Raw genomic sequence first — 7,516 nt, 5'->3', positions numbered from 1 at the left:
TCAAAATGAGATGTATTACTCATAAATGATCAAAAGATATGAGTTGAAAGAAACCAAAAGTAAAGCTTCCAAGATATGTAATCATTTTCTTGTGAGAGGTCATATATGTTCATTTCTATTATTGAGATAGACCACTTGACTTAGTACTAGTTGTGTATAATTTAATTGAATTGATCATTGAAACTTCACTATAGACTAAGGACAATTCCACATTTGATACACACACACAACACACAAGTTTAATGTTCAATGAATGCCTATTTCATTTGTATGTTTGTACATGTTCAAATATGATGTGTGTGTGCTCAATCATATGTGGATCAAACCAAAAAGATTTTTGTTCTTTTTGTTTGCTTTTGGAAGTGATTTGTATCACCCATGTTTTTCAAAATTTTTCAAGTTGATTATGCGTGAAAAACATGTTTTATGGGTATTTTCGCGAGTAATTTTGTGAGTAAGCTCAGTCACAAAGTTTGGACAGAGAGTTTTGCGGTAATTACATGAGTAAGGCTTACCTGCAAAAAAAATTTCGCGAGAAGCAGCTTCCCGCGAAAATTTTCAAATTAGCTTTTTAAAGGGCATTTCGTGGGACATTCGTTTTAAACATCTCCCATCTTCTCCCAAATCCCTATTTTAATGCTTCAACATCAAAACCCAACTAATTTCAAGTGTTTTACATTCCATAAACATCTCTAAGGTAATCTTTAACTCTTTTCATTGATTTTGATCTTTATATTATGTTTTTGGGGGTTTTATGTTCATAGTTGGGATTTTCTCAAATGGGAGTTGGAAAACTTATTTTTTGTCCGTCTTTTTGATTGAGTTTTGTTTTAAATGTTGATTTGCTTTGGATGTTGGCCCCTTGTGGCAAAAATAATATGTATTTAGACAAGTTTTTCATATGTTCATGCATTGTTTAACATACATGTGTAGTGTGTGCACTCTATGTGTTTTAAAAAATGCCCAAATGACATTTTCTCGTTGTTTTGGACTCTAATGAGTACCAATTTTTGGGGATCACCATAATTATTCATGTTTATCATGTTTTAATCGTTGATTGTATGGTTTACACACTTTGCCCTATGAGTGCTTGCTTATGCATTGGTCATGCATCTCACATGCACACTAAATGCACCCTAGATGCACCTTGCTGCACACACTCTAACACTTGACATGTTTTTTCTTTCACTCATGCTAGTTAAGTCTTTTAAGACATTTTAGCACATATAACATGTTCTTGTGTCTATGTCATGCCTTGGTCTATACTTTGTTCTATGATTCTTAGCATGTTATGTTTACTTTATACTTTATAGCATTGTGTCTTTAAGATGTTTTTGTCTTTCATTTGAGCTTTATTTTCTAATTTATCTTGTACCCCTCATGCATCATTCCCTTGCTCATATCTTCTTTTCTTTCCCTCCTTCCTCTTGACTAATTTGTCTCTTCATGACAAAAAGGGGGAGAGTATACTAGAAAGTATACCGGACTGTATCATTATTTCTATATGACTCATGTGCATAGTTTTAAAAACCGGACCGGACTAGCTGGTCCGACCGGTTCAACCGGGAACCGACCTCTAATTCGGTCCGGTTATGATATAAAACCGAAAATCATTAAAAAACCAGTAAACAGTGAAAACCGTCCTGCTCAACTTGAGAACCGGAAAAACCAGAGGTCGAATCGGTTAATGACCGGTTGGGATTTTTTTTTTTTTTTTTTTTTTTTTTTTTTTTTTTTTTTTGGGAAAGCTACGTCGTTTTGCCGTTTTGGTGCTTAGAATTTCCACAAAAGTCCTAAAAACTAACCCTAAGCCTAAAGTCCTCACCCTCAGACTCTCTCATCTCACTCACGATCACTCAGCCTCAGCCTCATAATCCAAGCTCTCAAATCTCAACTCTCTCATCTCACAATCGGTCAAGCTCAAGCAGTCAAGCTCTCTCTGTGTCACGCACAGCGCACCGGCACCGGCACACTCTCCCTTAGATCGGTTAAGCTGAGGGTTTTTTTTTTTTTTTTTTTCCAAGCTCGCCTTCACTCTCTGCACTCTCTGCGACATCGACACACTCTCCCTCAGATCAGTCAAGCTGAGGTAATGTTCTTTTCTTTTTATTTTCTTTTTCATTTTCTCGGTTCTTTTTTTTTTTTTTTCATTTCTCTCGGCTTCATCAGGTAAAAACTAATAATTATATATTTTATTTTGATTTTGATTACTTGATTTTGATCATTTGCTTTGTTTTTTTTTTTTTTTTTTTTTTTTTTTTTTTTTTTTTTTTCATTTCTCTCGGCTTCAGCTCAGATTCTCAATTCATGTTCTCGGCTTCATCTCAGGTTCTCCTTCCGTGACTTCACTGGTAAGTGTTAACTTCAATTATTAGTTTACAATTGCATTTTAGTTTATTTGTGATTTTGTGTATGTTGTGGGATTGATTCACAGAGCATTATTGTTTGTGAAATATAGTTTACAGAGTATTATACTATTGATTGTGTATGTTGTGTTGATGAATTTATTTGTTGATAAAATGGTTGCTACCAGTCTGAAATTGTTGAGTGAAATGGAGTCCGCCTCTGTACCATCTAATGAACATGCTTCTACAACCGGGTCTAATGCTAATTCTTCATCTGTGAGAGTGAAATGTGATCCCGTATGGGATCATGTAACTGAAGAGTTGAAAGATGGAAAAAAGTAGTTATAGATGTATACATTGTGGGAAAACTTATAAAGGAGGGGGCATCAATAGGATGAAAAGACATCAGCTGGAATTAAAGGTGATGTGGCTGCATGTATGGGTGTTCCTTATGATGTTAGGTTTCAAATGGTTGAGAATTTGAAGGAAATTTCAAAATCTAAAGAACAAACAAAAAAGGATTAAGAAGCATCTAATTATTCACCATTAGAGGACTCACCAGAATTTGAAGATGTCCAAGAAATTACTCCTAGAGGTAGGGGGCTAGGTAGGGGAAATAGAAGTGGTCCTAGTAGTTTTCCACAAAAATCCAATCTTGACAAGAGAAAGGTTGGTGACATTGGTAATTACTTTGCTCCTAGAACAACACCGGGAGCTTAACCTTCTATTAAAAGTGTGCTTGTTGGCAAAGAAAAGAAGTGGAGGGTTGATATGGCTGTAGTAAGATGGATGTATGATGTTGTATTCCAATTAATGCTGTGAATTCTAGTTATTATCAACCTATGTTCAATGCTGTAACTGCTTATGGTCCTGGATATAGAGGCCCAAATTATCATGCCCTTCGAGTGCCTTTGTTGAGAGACGCAAAAAGAGAAATCCAATTGATTGTTAATTCTCATCGTTCATATTGGGCTGACATTGGTTGTACGATAATGGCTGATGGGTGGACTGATACTAGGCATAGAACATTGATTAATTTCCTTGTCTATTGTCCTAAGGGAATTATTTTTATACGTTCTGTTGATGCTTCTAACTTGGTTAAGAATGCTATTAATTTGAGTAACTTGTTTGATGAAATTGTTAGTTGGGTTGGTCTTGCAAATATAGTACATTTGGTCACTGACAATGTTGCAAATTATGTAGCTGCTGGAAGAATTTTGTGTGGAAAATATAGGAACATTAGTTGGTCATCTTGTGCAGCACATTGCCTAAACCTCATTTTTAAGGAGATTGGGAAGATGGATCATGTAGTTAAACTTGCAAAGCGTGCATCCAAGATCACAGTGTTCATCTATAACCATGTGGCTTTGCAAGCTTGGTTGAGGACTAGAAAAAATTGGACGGAAATTGTGCGTCCAGGGCCAACTAGGTTTACTACTACTTTCATTACCTTAGGAAGTCTTAAGGAACATAAGCATGACTTACAAGCATTGGTGACTAGCAAATTTTATGTTGAATCAAGATATGCAAAAGATAAGAAAACAAAGGCAGTGGTGAAAATCATTCTTGACAATTAATTTTGGAATGATTGTCATGTCATTGTGCCTATTATGTCACCATTGATTCGTTTATTACGCATTGTTGATTCTGATGAAAAACTAGCTATGCGTTATGTATATGATGGCATGTATAGAGTAATTGATGGAATCAAAAAAATTTTCAAGGACAAGAAGAGACTATGGGAGCCTTATGTTAATATTATCAAGGATCGTTGGGATAATAAATTCTATAGAGATATTCATGCTGCTGCTTATTGGTTGAATCCTGCATTCCAATATGACTCATCTACTCTTAATAAGAGGCTAGAGACACAATCTGCTGTGACAGATGTTATTGAATCAAAAGTTTCAGTTGGTCGGTTGAAGTTGGTGGAGGAATTAAGGCTATTTCGAGAGCGTGAACAAACTTTTGGAACCCAACTTGCTCAAGAATCAGCCAAGACATCTCAGCCGGGTAAGATAATGTTTACTTTTGCTAATTATAAAATGAAAATATGTTTTAAAGATCATAACTCTTTTTTATATTTTTGGGATAAGTATAGCTGTGTTTATTGATTCATTGTATTTTTGTTTTGTGTTTTATATGAAACTTAGATGAGTGGTGGAAGTTGTTTGGATCTTGTGCTCCAACCTTACAAAAGTTTGCAATTCGGATCCTTAGCCAAACAGCTGCCTCTTCAGGATGTGAGTGGAATTGGAGTGTTTTTCAACAAATACATACCAAAAGAAGAAATAGATTGGAGCATCAACGACTTAATGATCTTGTGTTTGTTCATTATAACTACCAATTGAAAGAAAGGTATATATTATATAATCTCTTTGTTTCAATGTTTTTGTGGGGAAATATGAGTGATTCACTGATTTGGTCAAGTGGGTTCTTTGTGATTGTGAAATATAAGTGATTTGGTTACTAATTAAATTATTCATTATGTTCATCTTATGATATAGAGTCAAAAGGAAGAAGTTCAAATTTGATCGTATTGATTATGCAAGTATCGATAAAACTGAATTTTGGGTAGTGGAAGATGAAGAACCTCCATTTCTTGATCATGAGGAGATAGAGAATGCATTATATGAAGAGGGAGCCTATCCAATTGAAGAAGGGTCTTCTAGCCATGTACAAAGAGGTTAGCTTATAACAATTTTTTGCCTAGTTGCATATTTTAATTAGACTATTTATGATTTATGAGAAATGATATTGTTCTTTGGTTTTGGAATTTGTATAGATATGGACAATGAAGTGATTGAGGATGATGATGACATTAATTTGGAATCATTTGGTGATGAAGATGATGCTCCTCCCGGATTTAGAGATAAAAATCATCTTATTCATGTTGAAGATGAGGATGATGATAATGATGCTAGTGGTGGAGCATTTGGTTCGCATGATGATATTGATTTCAATTTTCTTCATAACAAATGAGGCTTTGGTCACATGATGATGATATTGATTTCACTTAGTAGTTTTTTTGAAACTTTAAAACTTATTTGCTATTTGGATGTAATGAACTTATTTGTTATTTGTCATTTGGATGTAAATGTAATGACTAATGAACTTATTGTTGTGGAATTTATCTGTATCTTTTTATTAAAAGACAAAGCTATAGATAAAAGTACATGAGTTGAGTTTGTTTGGATGTCCTTTGGATGTCCTACATTTTTTTGTGGTTGGGGTTGGACTTGGATGGTAACTTGGGTGGATTTGAAGCAAATGTTGATAAATGTTGTAAATGTGTGTGGCAGTGAACTCTTTGTGATGTGCTAGTCATGAGCCTAATCATGTTTTTAGTAAATTAAAAAATTATTAATTATTTATATAATTTAAATAAATATTAATTAAATTATTTATGATGTCACCAGTTCGACTATCGGTCGGAATAAAACCGGTAATTAGCTCATTTTTCGGTTCTTTCACCGTACCGATTTTTAAAACCATGCTCATGTGCACATTCTTAGGGGGAGAACTTCAACCTCATGCACATTCTAGGGGGAGAAAGCCATAGGGGAGATGCGTATACCAAGGAGGAGAAGACATTTTTTTTAGAAAACCTTGTTTTGCTATGTTCTTCTATATGCTTGTTTTCTCGTTGCTTTATAGTGCTTTGAGTTATGTTTAGTATTTATGCTTTGTTGCTCTCATCGCATCATGCTTATGTGTTGAAAATGCATTTATCCTTATGCTATTTTGCTTTATTGGTTGCATGTTCGGATGATCATTTACTTTGATATATGATCATTGTAGTCATTTCCATATGACTGTTTTGTGTTTGATCAAGTTGCTCATATGTTTTACATCATGTTTACTTGATCGCATTTTACTTGTTACGTTATACTTGTCCTTTTAGTACTTGCTTTACCTTGAGGGTCTAATGTGTTTTGTGCAAGTGTTTTAGGTTACAAGTATATATGTTCCAAGTGCTTCACAGCTTCTAGATTTAGGTGTGAGTGAGTTTTGCCATTATTCTCAAACTCACATTTAAGTCTAGAGTCTGTTATAGGGTGTTTTGTCACGGAATAGCCAAATGAGAAGATTGTAAAGTTGTGATTTACAACTATATTTTATGTTGGCTTTATTCCATGACAAAAAAGTGTTACAATTGCCTTAATTTTGTTCTTTGTATTTTGTGGGATTTATTGTATTGGGTTTAGTATTAAGATGGTGAAGAATTGAGCATATATTGGATGAACAAGTGGATATTGTGAGTGTCTTGCTAGAAGCTAACTCGCAAAAGAGCCAAGTGAGAAGCACATGCTGGAAGCTAAAGAGTTGTGTCAAGTTGTCGATTTCGCGAGTGTCTTGTAGGTAAGGCTTTACCGCGAAGTACTCGCGAAACATTCTGCCTGAAGGATTTTTTAAGTGTGACTTTCTTACCTTTCACCCATACTATATATACCCTCATTACCCATAAAAGTATGAGAGGTCATACAGAGAGAAAAACCTTAGATATATTTTCTATAACACACATATCCATCTTTTAGAGAGAGAGAAAGCTACTCATCCTTAGTAAGAAATCATTCTAGCCTCTTTTCCTTTCCTCTCTCACTGTCATACCTTGAGAGAAGATTTGTATCTAAACACAACCTACACCTTTTTAGAGTGTAAAGGGTTTCTTGGAGCTTGGGAAGCTTTGGGGATTTGCCAAAAGAAGCCGGTGAGGCTTGGCGGATGCAATTGAGCGTATTGCGGGATCTGGAAAGCTAAAGAAGACATGACTCTGAGAAGTCCATTGGTAGCAGGAGCTTGGAGGGCTCAACTACATTGGGTAGACTAGGCTTGGAGGGTCTTTTGTTATTTGTATACTCCAACTTTATTCTCTACTGGATCGATTTACTGTTTAGAGGGCGACAGAGAGGTTTTTCGACGAGTTCTTCGGTTTCCTCTTTAATAACACATCGCGGTGTTATCTTGTGTTTGCATCCTTCTTCCCTACTCTTTTAGCTTTCATTTTATTGTTGATATTTGATGAATATGGCTTAGAGTAGTTATATTGTTTGTTCGCTCGTATTTACTATATTCCACACTTAGTTTAAGTTAAAGTAAAATCATCTGAGCCGTAATTTTTAATTTGGGGGTCTAAAGAGCTCTTGTGTTTTCACACACATTCGAGCTTT

This window comes from Quercus lobata, chromosome 12, assembly GCF_001633185.2.
Source record: "Quercus lobata isolate SW786 chromosome 12, ValleyOak3.0 Primary Assembly, whole genome shotgun sequence".
Lineage (NCBI taxonomy): Eukaryota > Viridiplantae > Streptophyta > Magnoliopsida > Fagales > Fagaceae > Quercus > Quercus lobata.
This window is presented reverse-complemented; position numbering follows the sequence as displayed.